The sequence below is a fragment of the Camarhynchus parvulus genome, chromosome 6, assembly GCF_901933205.1.
Source record: "Camarhynchus parvulus chromosome 6, STF_HiC, whole genome shotgun sequence".
NCBI lineage: Eukaryota > Metazoa > Chordata > Aves > Passeriformes > Thraupidae > Camarhynchus > Camarhynchus parvulus.
In genome coordinates, this window is record NC_044576.1 from 15,077,606 (window position 1) to 15,099,201 (window position 21,596).

Here is a 21,596-nt window from a genome sequence, read left to right on the forward strand (position 1 = left end):
GGGAGCTGGTATTAGCTGTTCAGTCAAAAAAACTTTTTTGCCTGTGTAAACCACATCTTGACTAGGCAGATTTGCTAGTATAGCTATTTTAGCAAAGCCCTTCTACTGTAGGAAATGACCTTATTGATAATACTGTGAGGTTCCCACAGTAGATGAAAGGCATAATACAAAGGGCTTTACAAACATGAATTAAGCTTCACAACACCCTTGTGAAATAAGTCATTATTCTAGCTTGTCAATGGTCTAGTTTCTTTTAATATGAGATGTTTTGCAGGGATGAGAAGGGAAGGTAGAAGATGCAGTTGTGGGGATTAATGTCTGGTAGCATTGCAGTGTTTATAAACAAATTTATAACCTGTTCCAATTCCCTGTTCTCTTTGGTGTTTAAAATGTCCTCATGAAATCAGTGGTTGAGACTATCAAATTGCTTCTGATTGCTGGTTTCACTAATCTTCGGTAATACCAGGAGTTTGAATACTGACACCTGGCAATTTCTCACTTCTTGAAAACCTAGAGGGCTTTTTTGCCTATGGTGTTCTCATTAACACTGTTTTTAACTACATTGCTCTCTCTGATTTGCATTAGACTCTTCATGTAGTAGTTCAGTTAAGGGACCTCAAAAGGAATGGAGAGAGGAATAAAACTATAGGTTTATACATGAGGGATTTTAACTTCCAGTCACTCAGATTAGAGTAGTCTGATATTGTGTTCACCCACATGGTCTCAGTTTAGACATTTTTGACTGTTAATTATCATGTAATCTATAATAACACGATCACATTCTATTTATTCTCTTTCATTTCTTAGGGAACAAGGAACAGAAGAATTCTGCTGGGGTGTATGTTTATTTTCTTCTCTACCATTCATCAGCATTGCTTTTGAATTTAGCCTGTAAACCTTTGGATCGGGCCCAGGCATTTCTGCAGTTCTCTGTTAAACACCATATCTTGTATTCTGTATTAATACATCTCTCAGGAATTTAAGAAGGCTGTACAATTTATCCACCTCTCAGTTTAGGGCCTTCAGACAGTGGTAGTTGTTTTCACCAAGAATAGCAAGGAACTCACATTTGAAAAGCTGTTCCAGATCTGAAATCTGGGTGGTGTTGGAGACATCCAGCCTGGCTGGGTTCCCTGTCCTGACCCTTCAGGCACATTGGGGGAAGTTCCAGTAACTGTTCAGTGCTGTGCCTGGTCCTCCAAGAGGTACTTGATCTGATAGGAGTATTTCTGTGCTCTCATACTGTTTCCACAGCAACAGCATTTTCCCTTTTTTTCTCCTCTCAAGGTGACTGTTGCCTTGAGAATTAGATACATGGAAAAGCTTGGCCCTCTTGTTCTCTACTGAGATTTTGGTTTGCACAGGTGAAGAGTGGAAGGAGTAGGACGGGGAGAGTGTGACTCTTGGCAGAGACAGTGTAATTATGAAGTGACAGTGGAAGTAATGAGTCTTACTTAACTGTGGCTTTAGTGCTGATAATATGATGGTTTTGAAAGTCACGGCTCTTTCTAAGCTCTGCAGATGAAAGGTCTGGGTCATTAGTGACTGTCACCATAGGCCTTTGCATGTGCTCTTGTAATCATTTGGAACCCACATCCATTTCATGCATGTGTTCATGTGCTCTGTGAAACCACGTGTTCCTTCTCCTGTCCCCACCCACAGATACTTCATGTGTGCATGTCACATTAAAAATGCTGCTCTTTGTCACAGTTTGTCCTAGCACTGTGGGGAAGAGATTCACTTGCTCCACTGAAGTAGGATGTAGATGTTATGCCATGTCTTGGGTACGGTACTTGCTGTGGGTATTGAGACACTTCCTTTCAAACAAGTACACATGCCTGTATCAACATCTGCTGCAGTGTGGAGGACTAAGAAGCTTTCAAATTTTTGAAAGAGTTCCATAGATCTGCCCCTTTTCTTACCATTTAAAGGTGGGCGAGAACACAAGCATGTGACTTGATACCAATCTCTTGCTGAGGTTGACTTTTTTCACCAGTTTAGAAAGTTTCCTCTTATATGGGTGCCTAATACAACCCTAAAAACAATTGTTTTATTTTTTTCAACTGTTTTATTTTGTCTCTTTGCCAGTACCCTTGTCCTAAAAAATAAGCTGTCATCTTTTCCTGCAGAACATACAATTTGTGGTACTGAGCTGTTCCCTGTGATTTTTTCCTTTTTTCTGTTCTTCCTTTACTTCTCTTCCCTTTCTTAGAAACTGCATGTTCTTGCTGTAAGTGCTGTTCTGCTTTTTAACATGCTAACTAACCTACTATATAGTGGAATAATTTGAAATTCAGACAAGTCAATTATATTAATAATACTGAATTTGGGAATCTCCATTCCTTTAAGAGTGAATATCTTAAACAATATCTGTCACTATGTTATGGCTTTTGCAGTAGAGACCCGTGCTTGATGCGTGTTGTGATTCTTTACCATCAGTATTTTGCTGCCTAACAGTTTTGAGTCAGGATGCCAGAAGTTGTTATTTTTCTCTGACAAACAGTAAGTGAATATGTTGACTGGGAAAATAAACAGCAAGTATATGAAACCTCATGATCTGGGGTTATCTTGGAAAGGCACATTGTTTATAGCTATCTTTACAGTTCTAAGGCCAGAAATGCACTTGTCCATATAATGCTTATCCATATAAAATGTTAAAAGCTGTTCAGGATTAAGTGTCCAAATCAGAAATGTCATATACATATAAAAACCAGAAATTAATAAAAATACCTTTTATTACTTTTTCATTGTAAGCACATCTGGATGTACTTCTCCTGTTAAAAATCTTACATTTAGTTGAAAGATGAAGAGCATTCCAGTACTGAACTGTTTTAAAATTGAAAATAAGTTTATGATTGCAGGGTTTGCATTGCTTCACTTCAATTCTTTTTGGTTGTATCTAGCTCTTTTTGACTGCACACTGAAGAAACTGTACATTTTTGTTTACTCAAGAATTTGCTTATTAAAAGACCAGAGTAAAAAATTCCATGTCTGTTTAACATTCAGTAATTTGCTATTAAGCTACTTGACACAAGTTAAAATTTATGTTAATACTGTCTTGATTAAACAGCACTCATTATCACACACTCTGATTTGGCTAAATTGGTTTCCTAGCAGATGTCTCAATAAAGGAACTCACTCTAACATGAGCTCACTCTTGACATGAGATGCTGGAGCATGTCCAAATTAAGTTAGTGTATTGCTGTAACGTTTGGTACTTGCATAGCATCTTTCATTTCAAAGCATTTCACACAGTCATGTATGAATTGGGAAAATGTGTTAGATAATCCAATGGCCAAAGCAAATGTATAGATTTTAAAGAGCTAAAAGGCATCTTACGTTTCCAGCAGATGTCTGGTATTACAGTTTTAGTGTTGAGCACAATGTAGTTGTCTAGTGGTTTCTAACCCAAAACTCAGTTTCCATAGCTTGCAGAAGAAGGTTTGAGTTAACCCTCTGGAGGTTTCTCTGTATAAAAGGGACTTCAACTCGCAGCTTCAAACTACTTTTTAAGTAATGCTTTCATCCAGTCTTAGAATCATCAGTGCCCTTCAATCCTCTTTTCTCTCATTTTCTTTTAAAATTAGAACCACAGGCTTGTGATTTCTCATCTTTACCTTTAGTTATTCTTTGGTGACTACTTGCAGCTTCACTTAAATCTCCTGTTATGTAGGCTTAACCAAACACTGAAATCCAGAGGACATTTTTTTCCGTGCGCAGTGTTACTTCATAGCTATGAGTTAAGACACTCCTCCTTTAGTCCTCACAGTTTGTTTTTGTGTGTTTTGTTACTTCAGTTTATGTGTGCAGGAGAAGCTAATACAAATCATAATTGTGCATATGCAAATCTAAGGATTTTTCTGTGTTCAAATTGTTTGCCTATAATGTGCTTTTCCAATTCCCATTTTCCAGCCTTCCCAGTATTTGGAAATTGGATTATAGTTGCAGTGTAGTGCAAAGCAGATATCTGGCACATGAGACTTAACAAGTACCTGCCTAATTTTTTCTGCTTAAGAATTAGATGTACTACGTTTTGCATTTCCTTAATGGTTATGCTTATTGATTGTATTTTACAGATAGCATAACTGAGTGCAGACACTGAAAGCAATTTGCCTGAGATTCCCAGTATTTCCTGTAATTCTGGTTCTGTTTTCCTGATTTGATTTGGAATGATTCAATTATGAACTATATGTAATTTCATAGATGTGTGATGTATCAAGTTTGTGGCTCATCAGATAACTTTCAGACTCGCCAGCATGCACCTGTCTGGGTTTTCTTGTAACTACAACTCATTTTATTGTCAAATTTTCCCAAGTTTAATGTTTCTTGGGCTATCTCATGAGGTTGATGTCCATGTTATGTTACAAGGTAAATACTTCACTTGGATTTCAGCCATCCTCGAAAGCAAAGAGTACATTTTCCAAATATGAAAATGATGTCTTGAATTTGTTAGGGTTCTCTAGAACTCAAAGGTGGATGAAGGAGTTTTGCTTAAATGAAGGATTAATGGTGCAGTGCTGAAGGCAAAAGTTAAATCTGAGGAGCAATTAACAGAGGCTGAGAAGGTGGAGGAGCAAGGTGGCATAGCCAGGAGGCTGCAGACCTAGCCCTCCTGCCCCCCTTTGATCCTGAAGCCTCTGTAATCTGCTGGCTGCCTGCTGCTGGGAAGGTGCTAAATGTTGGAGCTCTGAGTTCGAGCTGGATTTATCACTGGGACTGTAGCATTTAAAGGAAATGAAGGATATGGCAAGTGAGAACTGAACTGTGAGATCTAGTGAAGCTTTCTGAGGCATTAGGGGTCCTCCCAGTGGAGTTCTCTTATATTATTCATGGCCTTTAAGCTTTTAGCCAAGCTCAGCACTCTGCACTCAAGTGTAGTAGTAGAAGGTAAAAGGAAGTTAACCCTGTAGTGATGCATTGTAAGTTTCTTGCCAAGGCAATAATTTTTACTGTGTGAGGTGATAGAAGCATGTCTGAGAGAAAAAAACTGCTTTCAGCTCTGAACTGATCTCAGAAAGTGCTCAAGCAGGGTACTCTGCAATAGACCAGTAGGAAGACCACTTAAACCTAAATGCAAGGCCTGGGGTCCCTTCCTGCTTTAGCCTTCCTCATCAAAGTACCTCTTCTAAGTTTCGAAAGAAGGTATAACTTCAAGCTGCAAGATAAGCTAGTACTCAAATATTTCCAGTGATATTATGGAAAGATTTGCTGTAGCAGGCTTCTGTGTGTTAAGGCTGACAGAAGTAGCCAAGACTTCTCAATGATTCTGTGATCAGGTATCAGAACTGTATCTGAATTCCTGCTTGAGTCTGTAGATTTTACTGTGCGTGTGATTGTTCACTTGAATACAGTTACCTTTTCTTAGATAACCTCCTTATGTTTAGGATGTTTTGTCTTCATCTCCTTCCTACCATTTTTGATCCCATCATTATGTACATTAGGACTGCATGCTCAAGGGGGCTTTTAAAAAGGGTTCAGAAACAGGAGATTTTTAATGCAGTGGATCTGTATTGGTAATTGATCTGGGGTATTAGTGCTGGAGTGGTCTCTCATATCCAGCTTTTACTCCCTGTCTATTCCCTAGCTCTTCTGAGGTTTCACTACAAGCATCCAGAATGTAGAACAGATTGTTGCAGGCTATTGGAAAATGACCTCACTCAGAAACTAAGAGTTACACTGGGGGTAGAGTGGAGAAGGTGACAGTATATAGAAGTCCTTTACTGGTGTGTAACCTTCAAGATGTGTAATTTCAACCTGCTGTATGTACCTTTTTTTGACTGGACTAAAATATATTCCTTTGGCGGCAGGGAAGATAACACATGGAAAAATGCAATACTTGTGCCAAGCACTGGTTAATTTATAAGCACAGAATACCTATTTCTCCATGTGCTCACACAATCTTTAAATCTACATTCCTCCTTTTTCTTTCATCCTTAAAGAAAACTGTGTTCAAGGGTAATATTTTTGAGAACAGATTATTACTTAGAAGCACAAAGTCTAAGGCTTTTAGTTAAAAGTTCTGAAAATTTTATGTTGGAATGTATGTGTCTTCTAGGCTGGAGAGAGTACTTCTGGTTTTGTTGAAGCCAGGAATTTAGTACATTTTTGACTTGACATAAGTCTTAAAAATAATTTGATTAGAAGACTGTGTGTTGGAGTCCAGCAGTCTGGAATAAAAGGTCTCTGTGAACGGTGTGTCTCTCTATGCTCTGGTTCTCAAGAGAAGCTAAAAACGTTTGAGCCACAGCAGTAAGGGCCAAGGGGAAAATGCTACCGGGTACATAGTGATTAGTCCTAGTTTGAGTATCATAACTGCACTCAGGACCCTTAAAAGACAGAAAGGAGAAGAGTTTAAAAAACAAAACAACATTCTTGTGAAGATTGCTGCCCTGGGATTGTGCTCTTATTTTGCAGCCTCATAGCTGCATCTGAAATGAGGTGTTGCAATTTTACCCCTTGGACAATCTTCAGGCTACTAAACATTTCTTTTGCCAGCAGATATCAGCAGAATGTTCTGGAGATCCAAATGTTACTAATGGCAGCCTTAAGTGATGATTGAGAAGCTGGGTTGAAAGTTCTGCTCAAAGTATGTTAAGCATTTGATAGTTAAGCAGTTAAACTCTTTTTGACATTGGTTCAACTATGGCATTTCCTTTTAATCACTGCTGATGGCAGATAATTTTCTTGATGTGGTGTTTTTGCTCCAGTGTCCTTCAAGACACAGAATCAGTAACAAATGCAGTGGAAAAGATGCTGGAAGTTCCAAAAAGTCTGTGTTGAAGGGCTTTAGCAGACCAGGCTTCCCTACTGCTTGGCTATCATCTTATAAGACACAAGCTTTTACAAGAGCTCTGTTCTTGGTTAATTTTATGGATGATTGCAAAAATTCCAGTGCTGTTTTGTCCTTCTGTAATACTTTCAGATTCATTGTATGTTTCTTATTTAAAGAAGTCTCTGTAGTGTTACAGCCTCTATAATGGCCCGAGCAGGTGGACTCCCCAGTGCCCTTCCTGCTCAGTCAGTCATAGCAGGGAGTCTCTGTACACCTGCCAGGTACACCAGGAGAGCCACACTGGAATTTCAGTGCAGCCTTTGGTTCCTCCCCATCCACAATTGAAAGGGCACCTGCAGAGTCACTGGGGAAAGGGTGCAAACTTTTCACTTGAAACAAAGAAGCTCTGTGCTAGTCTCCACTGCAGTTGGCAAAAAGGGAATCTATTGGGTTTTCATGGCATGGTTCTGCTAGTGGGAGGGCTACAGGGCTGGCTTCTGTGAGAAGGTATTATGAGCTTTCCCTGTGTCTGATGGATCCAATACCAGCTGGTCCCAAGATGGACCTGCTGCTGGCCAAGGCTGAGCCCATCAGAGATGGTGGTGACACCTCTGGGATAAAGGAATTAAGGAGAGGGAAAAGTTGTGCAGCAGCATTTGCAGCCAGTGAGGAGTGAGGAGATGTGAGAGAACAGCTCTGTAGACACCAAGTGTCCTTGCACAAGGGGGGCAGGAGGTGCTCCAGCTGCTGGGGTGGAGATTCCACTGCAGCCCCAGGTGAAGACTGTGGTGAGGCAGCTGTGCCCCCACAGCCCATGGAGGGCCATGGTGGAGCAGACATCCACCTGCAGCCCGTGGAGAGCCCCACACAGAGCAGATGGATGGGTCCAAAGGAGGCTGGGGCCCTGAGGGAAGCCTGTGCTGGAGCAGGCTCCTGGCAGGGGCTGTGGACCTATGGGGAGGAGCCCATGCTGGAGCAGCTTTGCTGGCAGGACTTGGGACCCCACAGAGAACCCCTCTGATCCTGAAGGACTGCACTCTCTGGAAGGGCCCCATGCTGGAGCAGTTCTTGACCTGCAGCCTGTGGGAAGGATTCACCTTGGAGAACTTTGTAGAGGACTGTCTCAAGTGAGGGAATCCTGTACTGGAGCAGGGGAAGAGTGTGAGAAGTCCTCCCCACGAGGAGGAAGGAGCAGCAGAGGTGATGTGTGATGCACTGACTGCAACCCCCATTCCCCTTCACTGTGCACTGCTGGAGGGATGTAGGGAAAATCCGGAATAAAGTGAAACCTGGAAAGAAGGAAGGTGTTTTTAAGATAAGGTTTTCTTTCTCATTATCCAACTCTGATTTGATTGGTAATAAATGAAACTAATTTTTTCCCCAAGTCGAGTCTGTTTTGCCTATGACATTAATTGGTGAGTGATTTCCCTGTCCTTATCTTGACCCATGGGCCTTTCATTATATTTGCTCTCCCAGTTCAGCTGAGGAGGGGAGGGATAGAGCAGTTTTGGTGAGCACCTGGCATCCAGCCAGGGTCAGCTCATGGCAGGGAAATAAAAAGTAGTAGTCCAAGGGTGATAAAGCAGGGAAACACCACTGTTCTCGGTCAGAAATGTAACAGGAAACTCTTGCTCTGGAGAACAGGTAAGCTTAGCCTGGGAAATAAGGGGGAGTAGCTACAGAAACTGGCTTTCACATGCAGCAGGCTGGCTCCATTTGAGTGTGCAGCATGTCTGCTGTGCTTAAGAACGTTGGTATTTAAATAGTTTAAGCAGGCTTTGAAGTTAGAGCCATGTGAGTTAAGGTAGAGGTCAGTGTGTTGTAACTGTTAGCTGAACATTGCTAACAACTTTGTGTACTTTTACATTTTTAAGCTTCTTGACCAAAAAAAAACTAGGTGTATGATTTTAAATCATAAGTTCAATGTTTGCAGTTTTATGTGGCAAACCCCAACAAATCACAGAAGGCTGTTTTTTTTCTGCATCCACAGTACCTTTCTTCATGGCTTAACCGAATGTATGAAATTATACCCTTGGGCCTGGATTTTTCCTCCAACATGCAGAGAAGCGTGTTGTTATGGTTTTAAATTTTAAACCATGCTTGTCAAGTGTTTTAAAGCAAGGAAATCCCAGGAAGGTGAGGAACGGATAGGTCCCATTCGGAGCAGCAGAGAGGCTGTGTAATAATGGCAGTGCCTGGGAAACTGGTACAGAGCAGCGCTTCACGCGTCAGCCCCGCGGGCACTGGCAGCACTGGAACAGAGGAAATTTTAAACAACAGTATCGATGTAGACAAGCCCAGCACTGCTCATGTGGAAGGAATTAGTCCACAAGATTTTATCTTCTCTTTAGGTTTGCTGTTTTCTGTTCATGTCATACCTCCTCACTCTTGCCTTTCTAACTCCCAGGAGTGCCTTCTCTTGCAGGTGAGGCTCCCCTTCCCTGAGCTGTGTTTGAGGAGGGTGTGAGAGACGCTAGCAGAGCCTTGGCTAGCAGAGCCTTGAAGAAGGGCGTGCAGCTGTATAGCCTGTATTGTCAAGAGCATTTAGAACACTTGGGATGGTGATTGCTGGAGGCAAAATGCTGCTTCAGAGCTTTTAAGATATAGTTGAGTGGAGACTGCACTGGTATAAAGAGGCCAGTGTGGGTTGAACGAGCAATTACAGAAGAGCACTCCAGTGTGGTGAAGTGGGAAAGAAGTATTTCCCAACTCCCTACACCTCCCATCCTTCCCCACCCTCTTTGGCGCGAATATGTTTACATAATTTGTAGGAAAACTGCTCTCAAATATCTGTAATTTTATATATAGTCCCAGGAGTAAAAAAACTCTCAGAGATCTGTAATTTTCTGCATAATCCCATGGGGACAGTAGAATGTGTGATATAAACCACCCTTGATCTTTGGCACATCATCTGTCTGTTCCTTCAGATGTTCTCAGTCCTTTCTTGCACTCAGAGGTTGCAGAAAGCAACTAAGCATCAGCCCTGAAGGCACCAATGTCCTGAAAACCTTCATTCTGGGCCTCTACCTGTGCCCTTGTTTCCCCAGGAGTCCAGGGAGTTCCTCCAGCTCAAGCCTGTCTTCAGTCCAAGCCTGAGTGGCATGGTAGGTGTGCCTGTCTCCTCTTCTGTCTCCAGCCTTGTTTCCTGGATGGACCCCATGGTCTTGTTCAGTCCTTGGCTCCATCTCCTTTTGCTATGAACTGGACGTTCGGGTGACCCTTAGACCTGTCTGTCACTCTCCTTGCTTGGGATTGTCATGGACCTTGTCACCAACACACAGCTCTACCCACCGTGTTCAGATATGAGTGTGGGAGTGTGGCCCTTAAGTGCCCTGGGCTTTCAATTCTTTCTGTTGGGACAGCCAGCCCTTGAGGTACCCTGAGACCATAAGACATGGTGCCAGCTTAGTCATTTTAGGTGAGAAAAAGTAACCACAAGTGATGGAACAAACTACCTGCAAGATCACTTTGTCTTGATGCTGAAATAGTTGGAAATATGAAAATGTGAGAGCAGTGGGTTAGAATGCTTCTTTCCTTGCTGGTGGTATTTCAGTGTCTTTTTTTTTTAAAAGCTGTTCCTGCCTGACACCAGCCACCCACACTACTGGTAAACAGCATGTGGCATGCAACAAAAATTCTGTTTTCTCTCTCCTCATATTTGCTGCAGGACCAACAGTGGTCTGTCCTTCATATTTAAGGGTCTTGATCCTTAAATCATATTTTTAAAATCTCCAAAAATGCTCAAAATGCATACAAAACCTCCTTGATTTTAAAAAGATTGGCCCAGTACTGTTGATTACTCTTATCTTACCTTCTATTACAGCTTTGATTGTATGTCCTCCTGTTGTCTCTTTTCTTGAGCTTAAACTAGAAGATCTTTGTTCTGCCTTTTCTGTGGCACATTTCATAAGACTTTTAATCACTCTAGCTATAGTGATATCATTTATGTATATGTGTTTTTTCTGCAGATGAAACTGCTGCTGGTATGTATTTTCCATTTTCCTTAATGGATCAGAGCATCTGTCCATCAAGATTCCAAGTCTTTCCTTTGTCAGCAATAGCTCTGTTTAAGAAAAAACTTCTGTTGAAAATTATTATATTACATTTATCCTAGGTGTTTACTGTTATGTTTTTCCTTGAAATGGACATGTTTCCTTTTTTTTTCAGATTGCTGTTTATTGTTCTAATTCAAATATTCTACTTGCGAATATTAGTATTTTATAATTTTCTTATCATCAGTGTATTGCTACAGTAAGCACTACAGGATAATTGTGTATGATGTGTAACTGTATAATCTCAAATTACCCGTATTTTTTGCCCTGAGTAGCATTATGTATTCCCTTGTTCTTTTACTAGGAAACTAAATTAATAGTTCTTAATCTGACCAGCCTCACCTCTTCACTGTTGAGGATTTTTTCATGTGCTTCTTAAATGCATGTTAGATTTTATAAAAGAAAAAACCAAAGCCCCAACAAAAAAAATCCCAACAGACTTCAGATGGTTGTCTTTGTTTTCGTCAATTAGTAATTTCAATCCATTACTTAAATGTTCTTCTGTTGTTTTAGGATCAACTGGTGAGAACTGAACAGGGTTTCACAGTGGAATGCACATGTTAGTTCTTGTACTACTCATAGTTTCTTATGCATCTTAATATAACTTAATGTGTATTTTTATTGTCATTTTTTTATCGAGCACACAGTGGACCTTCATTAAGGTGTCTGGTTTTTCCTCTTTTTTTGAGCTAGTAATTTATTTATGACCCTGGTCAACAAGAAGTATGAGTGGTTATAATTTTCACTGTTTAGTACTTTGCTTAAATATGTGTCTTCATGTTTCCTCTACATAATTAAATTCTTCTGAGAGAAATACATCTACATATGAAGTCACTGTTTGGATTACAGTTTGTTTATATTGCCAAAGTGCATAGAGTACTCCACAGGTCAGGTACTAGCTATTTTGGATGCTGCATGAATACAGCACAAAAGCCCAAATCCTTCATTTGAACTCATTTGTAAGCTGCAGAAGTCAGATTTATTAATCTAAAACTCATTGCACTACCATTTCTGTGTTTAGAGTACAGCATTTGTGACTTCAAATCTTTGAAATATTTTTCTACTGTTCTGTTTGGTTAGTTCAAATAGTTGTATTTTCTATCATCAGTATTATCATTTTATCAAACAGCTTGTTTTATATCAGTGTTACATGCCATTCTTTCTGAATTTCTGTTCTGTATTTTGTACCATGATTTGTATGATATGAAAGTTGTTTCCATATGAAATTAGATTCTGTTTTTCTCCTAATAGAAAATGTTTTTATTAGACTCTCTGTAATCCTCTGCATATGACAAATCTTTTCCTACCTCATTAGTGTGATGTATTCTGGTTTGTAGCCCACTGTGATTGCAGCCTGTTGACTTCTGTCATTCTATTGCATTTCAGTTCTGCTTGTTAGATCGTTCTCTTCTTGCATGGCAGAGTAATTTTCTCTCTCTTTTATATCATTCTTCATCCTACATCAGCCTCTTGAGCTCCAGATGTTACTGGTCTAAAAATGGGACAGAAATTAACCCTGAACTCAGAAGACCCCAAACACTCACTTTTACCATTTTTGCAGTCTACCATGTATGAATGCATCTTGTGTCTCTCACAGGGAGAACGTTTTTAAAGGGGCCAGGGCTGTTTCACAGACTCTGATTTCCATGTCCCTCAGCTGTGAGGGATACCTGGAGTAATGATGGGCTGCGCAGATAAACCAGTTATCAGGATTCTTCAGCTGTGTTTCCCCCACCTTTTCCTTTGCCCCCTGCCTCGTGGGCACTATTCAGTGCTGTTCTGTCCATAGGCAGCCTGTACTAGTAGCTGTCTGCTACGTACTCAGGGCTTATCATCCACTTGTCAGCAATTGCATGTTATTTCATAGCACAGCTTCAAAATCTGTCCTCGTGGTCAGAGCCCCAGACAGACCTTGCTTTCTCACATTGCCTTGGTTATAGAGCTGCCCTGTGCCACAGAGGGCACTGCTCAGTGGGGGAAAGGAGGATCTGCTGGCAGAAGATGCTTGGAAGCAAAATACTGGGCAGAGTCCTTCCCTAGAGAGTGCGAAGTCTGCATTTTCTATTTCTACCAGCATTCTAAGTCAGAGTTAATGTGCTGTGTGCTGGGGCATTTTCTGATGTTTCCTGTAGCAGGAAGATGTAGGATGGCTCCAGTGCTTGCAGCAGCAAGGTGAGTGATGACGTGTGTGGAGACCTGACTCTGCAGGCATTGGGTGCCATAGGCCTCGTTTGTCAGCACAGCAGCGACCGCAGGGTCTCCACTGGTCTCTTTGGTTTGTCTGCCTCGGGGAGCATCCCTAAGCTTTGCTGGGCTCAGGGGAAGTCTAGGTGATGAGACATTTTTTATTTGTGCGGGGGATGGGGAAATGGCTGGCTGTTTTGTAAGAACTCCACTGTGATGGATTAAATTTCCTCTTGTAGGATTGCTCTTGGCACATCCAAAAGCGATTGCGGAGGGCCCAGCCCGAGCCAAGCCATGGAAGGCTCTGTGGGCCCGGAGCGGCGGGGCCTGCACTCTCCTGGCTCAGCCTCCTCCGAGGCGGGCGGTGTCAGGCTCTGTGTGCCGGCCCCTGTGCCCTCACTTCCTGAGGGAAACAACCCTCTCCCTCCCTCCTCCCGACAGCTCCACTTGGTCCCTAGTGAACCTCAGCGGGTAAAGACAAAATTCTGTTCATGAATAGTTTTACAGTCCCCTTTCTCCTGCCTACCCTGCTCTCTGTCCTGGGAATGTGCTGCCCACACAGTGACCAGAGAAGAATCCGGAGGCATTTGCAAGATAATGCCATATCAAATGTTCCATTCTCACACTTTGTTCTAGAATTTTTCCAAACTGTTTACTACGCATTCCCTTTCAATTTTCATGAATAAGCACACTTCTCCCAGACTAAGAATGGGAAAATCCATTTCCAAATGTGTGAAGCCATGTAACTGTAATGAATTGCTTTAATTATGTATGGTGTGGTTAGTTTCGGTTAGTTTCTGGAAGCCTCTTGTGCATTTTTGCCTGCCACAAGTAGCTTTTCCTGTTTGCTTGCTGCTGTTTATCAGACTGGCTATCCTCCCAAAGTAATCCTCATCCAAATTCCTCATTTAAGAAATGCTCACCGAGAGCCTTTTTGATCTTCAAATGCTCAGTGTCACCTTGGTTGTTGCCCTGACCGACAGCGGAAGATAGAGTCTAGATTTCTTAATTAGAAACTTGGTGTCTTACGATGTTTTTAAGATACATATTTTTCATCTGGTTTATGAAGTTTGTAGAAAGATATAAAGTTACAGCTCAAGGGAGAGTGAATACAGTTTCAGACATCTAGTAAGCCCAAGTAGAGGTCATTTATGTAATCTTCCTCAGCTCCTGAGATGATGGCTCCTGGGAACTTGTGCTCTTGCATGTTTTTCTGTAGTTACTGATTTTCCTGGTAAGTGCCAAATTCTTTACTTTTTTCCCTTTCCTGTAGTGTTTGGCAAGACTGGGGGAATGTGCTGTCGATGTGTTTTGGCTTCCTTATTTTTTGAATGACAATAGATACAGAAACACAATTATCTTATTTTTACTCCTGGCTAACGAATGTTTCTTACTATTTTTTTCTTGTCCACTGTTGCCTGCATTAGACCTATTTGTTGTTGTTTCACTTGAAAATGAGCAAGCTTTTTAAGTCTTTCACCTTTTGTAAGGTAGATAGTTTTGGAGTTACTAAGCTGAGGTTATTCCCTATGACAATCAGTGACTTGAGGGGTTAGGAGGTATGAGAAAAGGTCTTTCTTTGAAGACTTTCAACTTGAAGTTGAAAAGGAGGCAGCAAAGATTAAAGGGAAGCTTTTCTACTTTCTATTAGGGGTTTTTCCCTATCTGGAGTGTGGAAAAGTTATTCAGTACTGTTGGGATTAAATGCAGAGAAGAAGTGACAATAAAAATTTTTTCTTCCTCTGTAAAGAGATGATGTTTCAGAAGGTTTGGAGTCAATTTTGAGAGCTAAAACAACCCTTCATATTATGGAGACCTGTCTGTTCCCATCATATCCCTCATGTTTTCTGAGGGGCTCCTGCAGAGCCAGCCACAGTGATCTGAAGTGTCTAGAAATATCCTTTGTGCAGCCCTGACCACAGCTGGGAAACTGATAGCGTTCTTTTGTTCCTCTGCGTGAAGCTATCTGTGTGTGCAAAAGGGAGATATTTGCTCTTCCTTCCTAAAGCTTTCTCTCTAGAAGTTGCTCTGCTCTCAGGATACAATGACCATATTAATGAATTCATCAATCACAATAATCTGATTAAATTGATGGGGGAGAGGGAGCCACCAGATGAAACAAACAGATTATTTTAAGATATATGAGATACCCAATTAGTAACTGACTCAGCATTTAAGTGAAAGTGTTGCTCAAGAGATTTCCTGGTAACCAATGTAATAAATTAGCCTTTATGGCTTTTGTCTTTGAGAAAGGCTCGTGCACTGTTATTAGGAATCTGTAAGTAAAGAGGTAACAAAGTGTTGCACATTAGAAATATCAGCTATATATTACTTTAAAAAGAAGGTATGGATTTGTGTCTGTGCATTTTACTTAGAAATAGCCTAGGCTATGGGCAGTATCACAGACAGATTAATATGGATTTTAAGCCTTGTACAGGTACTTCAGCCATGACCTGCTGAATGTGTGTTCAGGCATATAGGAAACTGAGACTTGAGTAGGAAGGGAGTTGCTTTGTGTCACTGAGGTTTCGGGGCAATCCCCTGGAGTACAGAGATAATGGGAGGGAAGCTCTCTGTCAGGGAGCATATGTTTTTGTGGCGATTACACTGTGTATAGATTAGGACTTCTGGGAGGGAGGGAATGGGAAGATGTGCTTGGAACACAGGACCATCTGCCAGTACCTTGGCATAGTCATTTCATTAATGGGAAGCTTTATTAGCTTGAGTCCTGCAGAGATAGACAAGAAAGGCAGAGAAAGAGACAGAAAACTGTCATCCAGCTGCCATTGAAAATGGGAAAAGATTGCTCTGATAACCTCTAAAATCTGGTTTTATTAGAATTACTTATGCTCTTATAGGTAAGAAGGTATTAATCTTCTTGCAGAAATTTTTTTCTAAATTTTGTGAGGCAGTGTGGGATTTTCTTTGGTAGGGAAACTATTAAAACTGAGGGTGAGCTGGAATAGGAGACAAGGTGCTAGGAAGAAAAAGGGAGGAACTGTGATTTTTAGTGGGAAGTTATTTTTTTCATCAAAATCTGCCTTTTTGCTTTGGTAAACACTTGAGGTGACCTGTATTGAATATTGGATATTTAATGTTTGTGGTGATTTAGGATGACACCTGGAAGATAAAACCCTGAGAGCATCACAGTCTCAGCCCTGGCCTATGCCAGGAACCTCAGAGAACATGGCCTGTGTTCCATGGGAGGAGAAAATTAGGGGAATGCTCTGGTTGGACACAAAATAGTGCTCCCGAGGCAAAAAGGCAATGGTTAGAGACTGTGAACTCTGTTATGTGTCCTCAGGTACCCAGTTCTGCTGCTGACATGGTAAATGTCCAAGTTTGTGTTCTCTTTCTCAGTTTTTCTGTCCTGTAGATCAGAAAAACTATACTTAGCCTGTTTTAGGGAGAGCTCTGCTATTCTGTTGACAGAAGGCTTAAATGCTGTTGTATTTGAACAGTTGTGTTTTTCTTTTGACAGTTGAGTCAGACTTGAGTCTGGGTGAGGGTGAGATGGCAGAGCCTTTGCCTGGTGAAAATGGTGGTTTGGAAGTACAAAGTGATTTAAGTGTTGGCAGTTGGGAAGTTATTTTCCTTTGGTTTATACAATTCAGGTTAGACTGGTAGTTAAGATGAAGAGAAGGAATGAGAAAAGAACTGTTTCCCATGAAAAGCCTTATAATCTGCAGATGCCTTAGTTCATGGGAGTGTCAGTGTGTTCAGGACAGTGTGAGGGTTATGCAGTTTACCAGCAAGATGGTTTGTTATCTAAGGCTGGACAAATTTCTGTATGCACTCCTAAGATGGAATAGGCAGTTTCCCCTTATGTTTTTGCTGATTTATGAGGTAACTCAAATGAAGCATTGTCTCTGACTTTGTCTGTTGTAAATCTAGGGAAACAAAAGGAACATGCATTTTCAAAAAAATGAATAGAAAAATATAGCTTAGGAGTGTCAAAACACCTAAGCAAAGTGATGCTTAACTGAAAGGGGGTTGGTTAGTCATCCACTTTGCAAATTCTCTTTTTGTATTGAGGATGGAAGAAGATTAGTGAGATGAAAATCTGTGTTATTACAGAGATAAGAATGGGTTATGGCTGGGTCCCAAAGGAGAAGGAATTTTTTATTATTAAAAAAACCCAACCCTTTGCTGTGATTCATGTGTAATGCTTAGACAATTACATGCAAAAAAATTACAATAGTAGTGTACAGCATGGTGTATATATCTGTAAATGTATGTACAAATACTGACGTAACATAAATTTAGATCCTGACCCAGTGCTTGTTCAATTCAGTGGAAATGCTTCTGATGGTTCTGACAAGCATTTGATCAGATTCTCACACTGACACTGGAATGTGTTCTGAAGCTCAAACCAGATCTTCTGCTTTAGAATATTTTTTTCTAACTGCCTTAAAATGGAGCAGAGTTGATTCCAAGTCTTAAAAAATATTTGCCCTGCACATGGGACCTTTCTGTGTTTTTTTTCTACTGAAACACTGATAGTATACAGTGATAATACTCCCTTGCCATGTTGCACAATTTTTGCATAGAGTAAGAACCATAAAACAGCAGAATATGCTGACTTACAGGGGACCCATCAGGATGAACGAGTCCAACTCCTGTCTTTGTGCAGGACACCCCAAGAATCCCACCATGTGCCTGAGTGCATTGTCCAAACTGACAGCTCATGTACTTTCTCTCTCAAGTAGTGGAAGAATGTTGTTGGCCCCACAAGGGCATGGTAGGTCAAAGTTTTGGCTCAGTCTACAAGTCTAAAAGGCTTTTCACTTAGTGAAACCATAAAGAAACCTCCAGCTGGCTGGATGCCTCTCTTAAAAATACAAGTGTGGCCTTATTCCGAAATGATGCTCAGGGAAAGTTGTGCATGCCTCAATGTCTTGGGATGAGAGGAGTGGGAGGGGGACCTTTGCTGAGATTCCAGTGAAGCCAGGAAAGTTAGATGTTTGCATGAAAACACGGGGAGTTTAATCTGCTTGACTCAGAATTACTGTGAAAGGATAGAGTAAGAGAGGGGAAGAGAAAGAAGGATGGCAGCAGAGAGCTTTTAACTTGAGACATGAAAGGAAATTAAGAAGGTGAGCAGAAATTTTTATTTCATTGCAAGCCCAAAGCTCCTTTAGCTGTTAATGTGAGCTATGAAATTGTGGAGCTTCATGCAGTGTTTCCCTTCCAGCAGAAGAGCACAGAGCTGGGTGCTGTCTGCATTGAGAGTGTTATGTACAGCTTTACTTTAGTGCCTTTCTGGGTCGGTGGCTCTCAAACAATGCCACACAGAGCTGCTTTAGTTGTGTTTCCATGAGTCAGTCTTCTCCCTGATCATAACTCAGTGTCCTAGAGAATCTGCAGGCTTTTCTGACTGCTAATCTCAAAGCATTTGTGGTGTTCCTTGAACTCAGGTTGGTTGATCATGTGTACCTTTTTGCAGATGCCATTCTTCCTTACAATTCAACCACAGTCAGATTGTTGACTTCATAAAATCAAGTAAAATTAGGCAGCTAAGTCCTTGTACCTTTAGCATTGAAAGAATTGATAATGCTCTCCTCAGATCGTTCTGGCACTGCTCTCTCAGTATCCATAATCTGTATTATTGTCTCATGATTACTGATTTATGCAAAGATTTTTTTTCCAGGCATAATGTACAGTACAATCAAGCAACTGCATCATTTGTAATCTTTCAAAATATGTTTGTGCAGCAGATTGTTTTACCTCTGCATGCCAGAAAACATAAAGGAAGGGGAATGATTGAGTAAAATAGTGTATTTAAATATACTTGCCAAACAAGCATATATGGTAGTGGAGATTTCTCTGGGTATATCAGGTATCTGCTTCCATATGTGGGAAGGTTTGGTGATGGTTTGAGCATTTATACAGTCAACCTCAGTGACAATTGGGAGCCCCGAGGGAGGAGGGAACAGTCTGTTCAACATTTGTGTATTCCTCATCAACTGACTGCACCTGCAATCTTAATCATCAGCAATCAGGTATTTGGGCATTTTGGAAAGTAGTAGCAGTGAGGAGCAGAGCTTGAGAAGACTCTGTGGAAAGAGAAAGAAGGCTATCATTCCTGAAGTGTGAGGAAAACCCTGAAGATATGTCTGTGTCTGAGCATTGGCTAAGCTGAATTTGGGGCTGAACACTAAGCAAGCATGTAAAAGGTAATTGGGTAGGAAGTTTTAATTTCTTCTTTCCTTCACTCCCCTAAAAGCATGGGTTTTTTTTTATAACCTGTTTTCTCCGTTCCATGTATGGAAATATGCAGGTGTGGATACAGGCAATCTGCAACAAGTCTTGCCCAATTTGGCTTCAAGATATTATATTTATTCTTCTTTGGATTTCATTCAGCTCTGTGTGTTTGTATCCAGGAAAACTATCTGTAATTTTTTACTTGATTTATTGGATTGAGTATTTCTTTTTATTATATATTATTTTCTGTACAGCCAGCTGTGGTATTGCCACTTTTTGGGCATCTTGGAGGTTACTACTATGAACGTCAATGAGGTTCATAGGAGGAAAGTTACTTAAACAGCAGATTGAGGAAAGTTACTTAAACAGCAGATTTACATTGAATTATGGGCAAAACTCCATTTTCTTTATTTCAGCGTCTCTTTACCATCATATAAAATGTGTTTTCTATGTTATATTTGTGTAGAGATTTTTGGCTTAATTGGTTCCTCCTTTATAAAAATGAACAATGTTAATTCTAGTTTGAGTTCATTTCTTAGTGGGGGTGAGTTGTAATTTAGAATTGCAGATTCATATCATTGTAGGCTCATGGGTGAAGTGAAGCAAAGAGCTGTTTATACTTCTTTTCCCAACAGCATCTGAGATATTGGAGGAATCTGCTCTGCAATGTAGAGTGCATGTCATTTATGTTAAAAGACAGAGATAAAAGTAGGCATAAGGAGCCTGAAGAGGCAACACTGTCCAGATCAAATACTGACAGTGATAAAGGAAAAACATAAAGCTGACAGGCTTCTGGCTTAGTTTTCTTTATTTAATAGAAGAATAAAATGAGAGAAGCAAATTATTCTCTTCCTCTTCAAATTCTCCATGGTAGCTGTCAGCTTCACTGGGGGTCACCATTTAGGTACAAAACCTTTAAGTAGCTTTTGGTTGACATTAAGTTCATTCCTGTGGGATTTGGGCACCTGGGCATTTTCAGGATATCTGGAACCATAACACATGATTGTCTTTCATTAATCTGGTTTATTTGTTTGCTGCTTTTTTTTTAATGCTATTTTTCTTAAGGTAGCAATGGGTTTGTGACAGGTGCAGAGGGATAAGGCATTGGTTTGACTGTGTGAGCTGTGGTTTACTAGGACCAGGAAAAGACAAGTACCAAACTAGGTGTCTTTAGTCCTTTTGGGTGCTCTTAATTTGGAATGCTTTGAGGAGGGTTAGCCTAAACAAGCCATTAGCAGAATTGTTTAAATTATCTGAATGGGGTGAAAGGTTTAAATACAGTGCTGTACTACTTTAACCCAGTAATTCAGAGAATACTCAATGCTATCAACTTAATTACAACATTGCTGCCAGAAGGCAGTGGCTCTGTGGCAGGATGGAAACTGACAGTCATTCAACATGTATCTATGTAATACATAAATCATAGTTGTTCCTTCTTCAAGACTCTTTGCTCGTTAAGCAACAGTCACAAACAAAGGGTGGGAGTGGAGAGGAAGGGGGAAGAGTAGCAATGGAGTTTAATCAGCTGAGAATGCTGCATCCCTCCTACCACCTGATGAGAGCAAAAACAAATGAGAACTAGGAGAGATCTTTTTATTAATATTGTAGTCATTCCCCCTTTCTTTACAAATTTCTTCTCACAAAGGTGATTTCAGCTGCTAGGTTGCAGCACTGGGAAGAAGGCTACTGATAGCTTTTTCCCCATTGGCCTTGATTGCAGTTGGTTTGCTTTTTTGCTTGTCCAGTGGCCTGCAGCTAAGCTGATAGCAGGAGAGAAAAGGGCAGAGGCAAAGACAGCGTTACTCTTTGAACACTTCGCTGCTTGTATTGGCCTTTCTGAAAATCAGCCTGCTGAAGCAGTCAGGGCCATGGGCATTTCAGAGCAGCATGGTTGCAAGCAAGCACAGCCATGCTGGTGGCAGACAGGGCCTGGGCCACCTGCCCTTCGTGCCGTGAATGGGCTCATAGGGAGGAATCCTTTCCTTTGTGCACAGGCAAGGTGATGCCCCGAAAGGACATGCGAGATCTGAACTAGGGCAGTGGATGAATGATGAACTGTACTAAGCCATTTGCTTAACATTATCAAAGTGATCATAAAACCTTGGAATATTCTGAGTTGGAAGGGATCCACAAGTATAATCAAAGTCCAGCTTCTGGCCCTGCACAGGAGAGCCTCAAGAATCACATCATAGAGCCTGTGAACATTAGCCAGACACTTATGAAGTCTGGCAGGCTGGGTGCTGTGACCTTGATGCTTCTCCCTCATCAGATGGTTCTGCCTTTTTCTCCTGTTGTGAAAAATTTGCTGGTGAATTATGTTGAAGACAGCCCTCATACAGGAGGGAGAGGAGGAATTTAAGGGATCAGATCTAGAACTCTGAAAA

The 21,596-nt window shown here is 41.0% G+C and overlaps 1 protein-coding gene across 6 annotated transcripts in view; it reads left to right on the forward strand.

Moving 5' to 3' along the window:
- Window positions 1–21,596, forward strand: part of NDST2 (N-deacetylase and N-sulfotransferase 2) — a 125,746-nt gene that overhangs the window by 49,166 nt on the left and 54,984 nt on the right. The window contains exon 1 of one of the 6 annotated variants that reach the window (XM_030951019.1): window positions 15,683–19,184. The exons of the other annotated variants lie outside the window; for them this stretch is intronic. The gene's annotated coding sequence lies outside the window, so the exon portion shown is untranslated. Of the gene's footprint in view, window positions 1–15,682; window positions 19,185–21,596 lie in introns of those variants that run through there. 6 annotated transcript variants of the gene reach the window in all.